The sequence below is a fragment of the Lytechinus variegatus genome, chromosome 19 (assembly GCF_018143015.1).
Source record: "Lytechinus variegatus isolate NC3 chromosome 19, Lvar_3.0, whole genome shotgun sequence".
NCBI classification, from domain to species: domain Eukaryota; kingdom Metazoa; phylum Echinodermata; class Echinoidea; order Temnopleuroida; family Toxopneustidae; genus Lytechinus; species Lytechinus variegatus.
This window is the reverse complement of record NC_054758.1, coordinates 8,965,404-8,976,163: the sequence shown is the minus strand read 5'-3', so window position 1 is coordinate 8,976,163 and position 10,760 is coordinate 8,965,404. Positions and strand designations below refer to the sequence as shown.

At 36.1% G+C, this 10,760-nt stretch overlaps 1 non-coding gene across 1 annotated transcript; it reads left to right on the top strand.

Moving 5' to 3' along the window:
* Positions 1-381: 381 nt before the first annotated feature.
* LOC121406395 lies at positions 382-471 on the top strand. The gene has a single exon (XR_005968792.1). It is a non-coding gene; the product is annotated as a U6 spliceosomal RNA (small nuclear RNA).
* The last annotated feature ends 10,289 nt before the right edge of the window (positions 472-10,760 follow it).

Genomic DNA, 10,760 nt, shown 5'->3' with positions numbered 1-10,760 from the left:
AGGTTTCATTCTCCTTTAAGTTGAGAGGCACGGTAACAGCTTGTGGCAACATTTTGGCAACTGAGAAGTAATCATATCACGATGACTTTTATTGCATAGCTACGACGCCAGAAGAAGTGTTTACGCAAGAAGGTTATAGTAAATTTACAAAATTTGTAACAGTTTGTAATTACAGGCACAGCTGCTCAAATCCACTAACACGGTTAAGATTTCATGTCTTGATTTACTGGTACCTACTTCTGCACCACATTCATTAATAGCCCTTTCAATTTGCGTATACACTGTAGGTTTTTTTTTTAATGAATGCATGAACAAATGCAACCATTTACTGTAGAAAAAAATATGATGTGCTGTATAAGGCTACTTTTATAGATTCGGCACGACAAGAAATTGTTGACACATATTAAAATTGGAACGATACAGAGAAGATTAGCATGGCCCCTTGCACGGCACGAAAAGTGTGAAATTATTCCAAAAACCAGGATTAATTGTATTTTAATGTTCCCCTTCCTGTGGAAAAGTGACAGCCTTTGCTTATATGTATTTATTTCATGGCTACGAAGATATATCGTTTGTCTGACTTTATTCAATTAGGAGAGCGAGAGTCACCCGTTGGGCAAGCGAGTTTAATTCGTCATGCTAAAATCTGTAAACAGGAAAATAGCAAAGTTTGTAAAGGCAATGAAGAGATCTGCAATGACTATTCATACATTATCAATTCAAAAACATCTAGAACAATGCTCATTTATTATTTCCTCAATATCAATGTTTAATTCCTTATCCCTTAATTTGGAACCCTTACCACACTCTCTACTTAAAAAAACCAAGAACTCAAATCATATATCATATCCAGCAAATGGTTATCTGTAAATGGTTCTTGTGTTTAAACTTTTTAATGATGCCGACTTTGTATGTCTGTATTGTATTCTAATATAATATGTATAATGTATTTTTACTTTATAAATTCTTATCATTTGTACATACTTATTTTGTTTTTATGCTTTTAGGGCCGATTTTAATACCAGCTTTCGCCTAAAGGATACCTATTAAAATAATTTTCAAATAACAAATAAATTAAGAAAAAGAATATAGGTCTATGCTACTAATATTATCCATCGTGACGTGTAACCTGGAAAAAAGAGAACCTAAATTACTCCAAAAATTACTCATTAGTGTAATGTACTTGCACGCAGCGCTCCATAACAGTTTTGTAAACATCATTATCATAATCACCACATCCCGTGTGTGAGGAGATGACATTGGGCTGACCACACACTTCATGGCAAGGCCCTCTGAACTTTAGGAAACAAATTTCATCGAGTATGAAAGGCGAAGCTTACAATTTTCACCCTAAATGGGGGGGGGGGGAGGAATATATTTTGAGAGGGCAGAAGACAGCGTACCCTTCGGTTGGCATGGTTAGTTTAATAATATTGAGCAAAGGGATCGAGTTCCCAAATATCGTTTTGTGGGTTTATGTATCAAAGTTTACTTCTATCACCCTTTGTATATTTCCTGTCATTTACATGGTCGACGAATCAGCTCTTTTCCCCTGTCTCTGCACCATGACGATATTTTGGCTTTTTTAGGGACTGATCATTATTCTGTCGTGCAGATATCTTCGGCCAAACTGATCTCACGTCTCAAGAGATCAATGTAATGCAACGGCCCTGATCTTAACGAATTCTTCCCTAAATATAGAGTATGTATATATTTTTTCGTAGAATGTGGGCTAACCATTTATCGCTGCGGTCAAAACTCGAAGCATCATTCGAATCAGATATCTGATCTAGATGCCGTTTTCACGGGATATTTTTTAACCACAACTTGGTGAAGTTACCACTGCCAGTGTGACTTTTGCTGCATCGCATAACTGCGTGCTTTTCATGGAGCAGGTTGTGGTTTTACGTGCGAGATTCAAAGTATCTTTTGAGCCTTCCTGTTCATCGCATTCTTTCTAGAATTACCAAAGTTCGGCTAGCTTACAGTCTTGAGACAAAAGGGGATTATTAATATATTTAAATCCTTTTAGGAAGTATGTTCGGGTCAAAAGAGAACTAGATTGGAATTATTTCTGATCTGCTGATAGGGAGGACGTAGGCCGATGGATGGTTGTATTTTATCAGCTGCAGTTTACCGAAAGCCAGTTAAGTTCACATCATCAGTCGAATGTTGGATGCCATCAATGAATAAAAAATATGCAAAAGTGAGAGACTGTCACATTTGGCGGTCTGAAAAAAAAACACTAGTGTCATAGTCGAAAGCACTTAAAAAAATAGACGTCGTGAACGAAGCAACGTAAACAAAATTGAGCGGGAAACATTTTGGAAAGCATTAAAGCCAAAAAAAAAATCCAATTTGCAAATAGATATTGCCAGTGATAGGACATTCCTGAATCCAATACCCGATGGCATTTTAGAATTCTTAGCAGATAAAACAAGGGGTCGTACATGAATAAAGCCGAGGGAATATTGATCCATTTTCGGTACGTTTGTCGGTAGACAGAAATGGTTAAGTCGATACGAGCTGTATCTGACATGATTTGTCCTTTTATCATGTCTTGTGTTTTGAAGCAGTTAACCGCTTTTGAATGGAGTGATAATGATCTCAATATTTGTTTTGCCATGTGTCATCAGTTCGAAGTATGTCATGTATGTCATGCGACGTATGTTCTTTTTTTCATATTTGGTGACATGTCGGTGTGATGCGTTACGCGGATTGGATGTTTATAAGTCATAATAAAAACTTAATGAGTAAATAGAGCAGGATCAGTATGCTATACATGTACCTGTCATATCTACCAAAACGTATTCCATAGATCTGAATTTGACCAAAATGGAACCATTTAATTTTGTGCCATGAGATGATGAAAATAATATAGAATTAAGTCATATCATTAGGGAAATCACGAATTCACTTATTTTGATCTCTGAAAGATAAAAAGTTGGGTTTTTTATCAGAGTTTTGCGCAGTACTGAAATAAATCACTACTCTGTTATGGGATTTCATTGTATACCATTAAAACCCCAGGGAGCTTAGGTTACCTGTCTTTTTTTTTTAAGTAACGGGACATAGTCCATCGTCTTTCTGTAATATTTGTTGCCCGAAAGCTGCACTCGGGTCGAGTGCCTTGCATTAGGCGAAAGTTGATAATGCATTGTGAAGTACTTGTCAATAGGGTTCGTCAATTGCCCCTACTATACTCAATGTGACAGGTGTTGATTTCCCGTGTTTTGTTAAAAGCTCGTCAAGTTGGGGCAAAGAATCAATGATATAGGTTTAGTTTTAAGATAAATGCCAGTTGTGGTAACGATATGAAAATGAGTTTGTACAGAATCCAATGAAATGAGCACCAAAGTGTCTGTTTGTATAAATAAAAAATATCTGCCAAAGGATTTTGGAAGAAATTGTGTAATTGCTGAGAAATTAGCAAATAAGCACGGGATTCGGGTCAAGCGTCGGGTCGACATTCAAAGCAATACTAATACACTGTCCCACATGCGCTTATCTGTGTTGGTGATCTTCAGCGTGAACATTTTTCTGCGTAGATTTCAAGATTTCACGAAGTTCAGTTTATGTAACTGTACCAGATCTAGATCCTCGATGATATATAGTGACAATTAAGCCTAGTTTTACAGACTTTCTCGTGAAATCAGTGTTTACTGCAACTTCTCTTAAATGCAGACCCCCCACTTACTATTGGCAGACTTTAAACAAAGCTATTAATAATGATATTTCTAAGAAAAGATAAGTGAACTTTAACTTACGACCGCTACTTTAAAGAAAAAAATGAAATCAGGACAATTAAAAAAAACACAGAAAATAATTGTGGAGTTATGCTATTCTTTCAATCATTTAAACCAACGAACGTAGGGGGCATCAACACATTTGTTGCTGCCCTCTACGTTCGTTGATTTAATAAAAAAATCATCATATAAATGTCCTATGAGATAAGGCATAGCTATAAGGATTCTTCATACTATACTAACGATTTTATTATCAGTCCGTTGTAAACAATAATGAATGAATAAATCATTGATGTAATGCACATGGTTTAAAACGTTTAATTCCACATGTTTTATAACATATACATTCAACATTATTACTGAATATTGCTAATGCTGGTATAAAGACGATTTAGAGAAAATACCCTTGTGGTTCTCGTGTTCCAACTCGGATAGCATTTTCTTTTTTAGAAGTGTCCGTGTTCTTTCCCATGGCTAAACGTTTAATAACAATTATCTTACGATATTCCATAATATTCATCATTCATTTTTTTGTATGCATCACGGAAAAGTGACTAATTTGCTTTATTTCTTTTCAGGAAAAAAAAAATCCTCATTTGATTTCAAGAGCATAATGTACACTCTCAATCAAACTGAATATTGGTTAGTATACATTTCCTTAAAAATTGTTGCGGTTACTGTTGTTATTAATGAGTCACAAATGGAAACAAAAAGTCCTGTCGGCGATGAAATCTGTCGTGTCACCTAACTCGTGAATGTTCCCAGTGATGTAGTCTTTTAATTAGTTACACCAGAGAGGATTCTACACACACACAAACAAGATCATGTCAATTTCAAGATGAAGCTTGAAGCAAATAACTATTCCACAAATCCATAAGCTTTCATGGGATCTTAATGTTAAAGCAGCATTTTCTTTCACATCGATGTCAGGGGTGTAGTAGGGTAGCCCAATTATTGCACCTAAAGGCATCTTTAGAAAGGGTCACCTAAATTTGATTTGCCAGCAGTCTGTAAACAGAAGGAAGAAAAGAGGAAAAGGGATGACCGAGCAAGCCATTATGGTGGGTGATCCTGAGTGAGGGTGTGTGAGGGTTGTGTGTGTGTGAGAGGGTGTGTGTGTGGGGGGGGGGGGTACTTTTTTTTTTTTTTTTTACTTGTCGATTTCTTTTTTGATTTGCTTTGTTTTTGATGAGTGCAAGCCAAGTAATCTCATATAGTTTTAAATCATTGTTGAATATTTGTTACATGAAAAGAAAAGTGTTAGGCATATTATATGAATTTTTTTTAAGGGGATCCTAGTGTCAGTATATCTATTTGTTAATTGGTTTGTTTTGGATTTGGGTCTACTTTGTTTTGTTCTTTCTTTGTATTCCATGTATAAATAGCCCTCCACAAATGTGCAAGGGAAGACTTTGATTGGGGCGGGGGGGGGGGGGGGAGGAGTGGTGTTTCAAACATTTTTATAACTGATTTCATTGTTTCTCCTTTAAGTTATATATGATTTATGCTGGTATTAAGTTAGTGAAAAATGTCCAAATATGAAATGTAAAATATTATGTGTTTTGAAATGTTAATTTGAAATGTTATATATTTTTGTTCATGGAATCAGAATAAAACAATATGAAAAAAAAGTGTAGAGGTGCCGTGGCCGAATAGTCTAAGGCGCTTGGCTATACATGAAAATGTCGTGGGTTCGTTCCCCGGCCGCGGCAGCTATGCCCGTGAGCAAGGCATTCAATCTACAATGCTCTTTTATCCTGCTTTCAAATATAATAAAAGCTATATGCATTTTTGGTAACTAGGTGTGAACTTGCTTAACAACAAAAGTGCTCATAAGAGGTTACTTGTGAGAAGGGGGAGGTGAGGTGAACGGAGAGATAAAGAAAGAGAGAGAGAGAGAGAGAGGGGGGGGGGGGACAGGGGTGATTGATCAAAGGGGGAAGGAGGACCGAGATGTTTGCATGCAGTTTCATTTTGGCATGATACTGGAAAAAAACCACCAAAAAAAAAAAACGAAAACAACAGATTAAATTAAGCTTATCAACCTGGGTTCCATCTTTTATTCAATTATCATTAAGGGGGAGATAAAGATATGATATAGAAATAAGTATTCCACATGGAGAAAAGAATTAACTAAGTTGTGCATTTAAAGTGATATTTAGATGGTCCGTGAAATGCCTCTCAAGGTATGCGTTAGATGGTAGGAAGAGTACGCACATCCTCGTAGATATATTATACGTCCCTGAGGCTGGGTCTATCAGTCAATAGTATATTGCTATTCACCGAGGATGATACCCTAATGACACTAGGCCTTCTTCGAGGAGGTGATTGATAAAATTCTCAAGTGGCTCGTTTAGAAAATAACATTTTCCCAGAAGATGGTTCATTTATAACAGATTAATGATTGGATTGCCAAAATCGGACTGGTAATTTGGCGAAGATTAGGGGCTTTTGGAAAATGGGATACCCTAATTTTGGAACCTCCACATGATTGGTTTATAGGGCACCTCCCCAGGGTTTTTGCTCAAAGTAATCTTTGCTCTATTGTTTTGTTTCTAAACTTTTTTGTCAAGAATACACTTATAATTACAACAATATTACGCCAACGTTATCATGATAATAACATTTATCAATAACTATCATCAGTGATGATCTTCACGACGATTTATATAATTAAATCGTCATGTATGAAAAATATTCCTGATGTTTTACATACGTTATCGGTATCACTATAGGCGAGCAAGATTGTGTGAATTGTGTTAGATAAATCGATGTGGATATAAGCCGTCCTCATCTCCAAGCCAAAACCAATCAGCGAGTTTTGTACAGTCACGTAGAACGAATTCTAGAACACAGTAAATATATTGAAAATGTTTGTTAAATGACAATGACCAGCTGTGAGGCCTTAGTCAGAAATTGCTGATCCTGAATAGAAGTTCGTCTTCTTTTCAGAAGCTGACGAAACATTTACAAATATGTCGTTTGTTCCAGAGTGCAGGACGAAACTGTCATTTTGATTTACTAGCTTTCGACAAACGGTCCTTGGTTTCTAATTGTTATGATGTACATTTGACGATAGATTTGCTATGTTCTAGAAAGCGTCCTGCAGCGCGGTGTCAAAACTGGCTATTGCACTTCACTAATCACCGGTCAATAGTAAATCTTTACGTTTAAGTCCTCGGGCAAATAAATGTCACGAAATGTGCGCACTCGCAACCAATATAATTAAAATGAATTTCACCATGATTATATAGTATTTATATAAACAGGACAATTACTAGAATTGTATAATTTATAACATTCTAATAATGATATTAATTCATCATTCTTTTAATTTCGCAAAGAACAATAATGATTCTTCTTCGATATAATATAATTCAAATTTTATTGAAAAATATAAAACTATCGACGAAGCCGGGTTTAAGCATTGCACAACCACTGCCATGGCTGCAGTGAATTGGGAAATCATCTGCGCTCCCCCGGAAAGTGCGTGTGTGCAAGGATAATCAAGTTATCTCTTTCGCATAAATAAATGACATTCTTGCCTGAGGTAAAGAAGCCGACGATTCATTTCCTCTTGTTCCATAATGTCTCGGCATTTTCTATGTAACGTAGACTTTGGGACTTTACCTAAAACATAATTTTTCCTTCTATCATGCTATAAGCAAAATTAATTTCCAAAGCTTCTCGTTTTAGATCAGACTGCAGTCAATGTGATGCCTCCTACATCAGGCAAACAGATACACTGAATCGTTCTTAAAATTTGTCTTAAATACTTTTATTAAAATTGTATCTTACTTCAGCTTTTTTAAAAACTTACCTAACATATTTAACTAATTTTGATAAACGCATTTTAATTTCATGTCCTCTACAACTATTATAGGGCATACATATTCATTATCAAGCAATTGATTGGAGGAGTTATAATGACGCATTTGTGGAGATTTACCTTACCTAAATACAGGCTTTAAGAGTTTATGGGATTTCCACCACATTGCAAAATAGTTCAACCCCGTCTTTAAGGTTATGGAAGGATGTGAATGGTAATTTGGTTCGGAACGACCGAAGGATAAGGATACCATACCCGCCTGATTGATTTTTAACACGTCGGGCAAGGCGGGTGAAAGTTCTTTGGCACCCTCGCAACCGCTGAAAGCAATGTCGAAAGTAATATGAGTGGCACTCGTGAAAGCGAATATTTAAAGAGATCGCTGATAGTGCGACAATGCGGAATCCTACATTACAAAGAGTCGAATATGAAGATTGGAAATTCAATTAGGGAATATTCATCGCGAAACAGAACAAAGGGGAAAAAAAGTTTTTTTTCTTCTGTCCATCATCACCTCTTCCATTTATATCTTACCTTTCTCTGTTACCGCACAAAGCTGTTTATATGATGCATCGAGTCCCTCTGTGATATTTTGTCATCTCATAAAATGCAGTCTTGATGGGTAGGTCTGAGAGTTCGATCGTTACTATCCTAACAAAATAATGTTCGACGAAAATCTATGTTGATCTTCATAGAAAGTTTAACGCCATGTTCATTATCTAGACCCCTCGAAAAAAGTTTGGAAAAATGTGTTTGCCATTAATCCTATCCAACTCCCAAATCTCCACAAATGCATATTTTACATCATTCAAACGATCATTCGATTCTCTTTACAACGATACCATGCTTGTTATGGTCATGCCATCACAGAAAGAGCAGGATTCAAAAGTGTTAGATGAGGTCTGAATTGAAAAGCTGCAAAACGAGCAAAAAAAGTTTGGAAATTTGAGTTTGGCCATTAATTTCCCCCGACTTCCAATTTAACGCAATGAATGTTTGATATATTCAAACGATCATTTAATTTTCTTTAAAGTGATACCATGCTTGTTATGGTCATGCCATCACGGAAAGAGCAGGTTTCAAAAGTGTTGGATGAGGTCTGAATTGAAAAACTGCAAACGAGCAGAAATAGTCATGAAGGGTCAATACAGAAAATGATTATTTTTGTCTGTATCAATGGTAGTGTAGTTTAGTGATGGTTCTGTGAGATAACATGGTTTGAGTCGTGGTTTGCAACACCCATGCATGTTTGTTTGTTTGTTATGTGTTTGCTTGTGCAGGGGTGTGTTTGATTCCATGTTAATGTTGATGTTTAAGTGCATGAAAATAATTAAAAGAAACCGCTAAGAAAAAACTCGCTCATCACCACTGAGAAAAGAACAGTGACTTTCAATATCGTGTCATTTTGCAACTTTTGAATTTTGAACTTGCCCCACATTTCAAGACACTGCACCTCGATGTGATCCATAATCATATCATATAGGGTATTTCTCTAAAGAGAATTAAGTGTTCTATTCACTGATATTAATTACACATTAATATGTGCTAAAAACGAGGAGAGATAAGCGATCAAAATCAGATTCCCAAACTTCTTTTGAGGAGTTTATAAACATACATATATATAGTGAATGGTGAAATAAATGAGACGAGTGCAAACAAATTGTGTCAACTCTCTTGACTAGTAAATGATATATATATATATACAAACATGCATACACCCAATCAAAATATATAAAGTTTGAAATATATTAAGAATCACTTACTTACTTTCAATAAAAAGAAGAGAAAATGTACTCTATAAGACGAGGCCGCCACCATTATCATACCTAGGCGCTCGCGATTGCGGTGATCCACATTATCTAAATTGCCATTTTGTATAATGAATGATGCATTTTGGTAATACTAGTAATACAATGCTTATACATCAACTGTATTATTAAATTGATATTTCTCCTTCCTTCCCCCTCCCTAACCCAATTTTTAATATTGAATATGAGCAAATTGAAATAGTTGTCAAGCGCCAGCCCGCTACGTTGACCTGGAGGGTTCAACCCATGTGACAAAAATCGTTTTTCGTCAAACATGCAAAAAGGGAAGCCAAGCCTCAATCCATTATGACACGTAAGAGATGGGGGCTTTTTATTATCTATATACTATGCACAAATTACATTTTAAACGTGAGTTAGATTAGTTTAATCCGTTGTCGTGTACATCATTTCCTTTATTGTTTGATTTTCTTTTTTATCCAGGTGCGTTGCTGTTGGAATATCCAGGATTTGGGCATTAAGGCAAGTGCTTTACAAAACGTTTTTACCACTTTTCAAATTTTCTCACCTGAAGCACTTTGTGAAAATTTGGCGGAAGCCATTCTGAATCTCAAATGACGCCATTAGACAAGATTTTGTGCGTGGCGTGTCGAAACTTTTTATCACGTAACGTGACACTTGTGCACTTACGTAGAATATGGGGATGTTCGCTAGGGGGTGGAGCGTGTTTCCGAACATGGTCCCTGTGTGGCCTAAATAAGATAAGGGAATATTAAAAGCAGTGACTTCAGCATATCACGCTTTTTTCATTGGCTCAGTAGGAACGAGGGATAGTGATTAAAAGTTTGGGCCATTGACCGACAGCGTTCACTGCTCCCGGGACGGGGGGGGGGGGGGGGGGGGAGGTTACATCACAGCGGAAAAGAGAAGACCCGAGTGACGGCAGTGAAGACCACCGATTTTGAAATAAGAAAGGATGAAATTGCAAATGGAAATATGTAGGTTCATGCATTTATGATTAAAGAAAAATAAAGAGCAAAAACTTGCTTTTATCGAAATTATGAGTATGAATGGCAATGAATTATTTATACATATATTCATGTTAGATTTTTCCACATCATTTATTTAGTCTTTTGAATTTATTTATTGTTATCATTATTTTTATTGTTATTATTATTATTATTAATATTTTTTTTTTTTTTTTTGGGGGGGGGGCTAGTAGCTTTCAGAGCTTAACAGGTAGAAACCACGCTAGGTCAATAAGTAGCACGAAATAATAAAGTTCGAAATTCTGCTTACCTGAAACAAAAAAAAAGTGATCACACATAAACCTGCTTAAACAGCCCGTCGGAAATTTTGGGCGGGTATTCTTACGAGAAGGTGATATATCATTGGGATTATCCATTTTTGATGAGCATC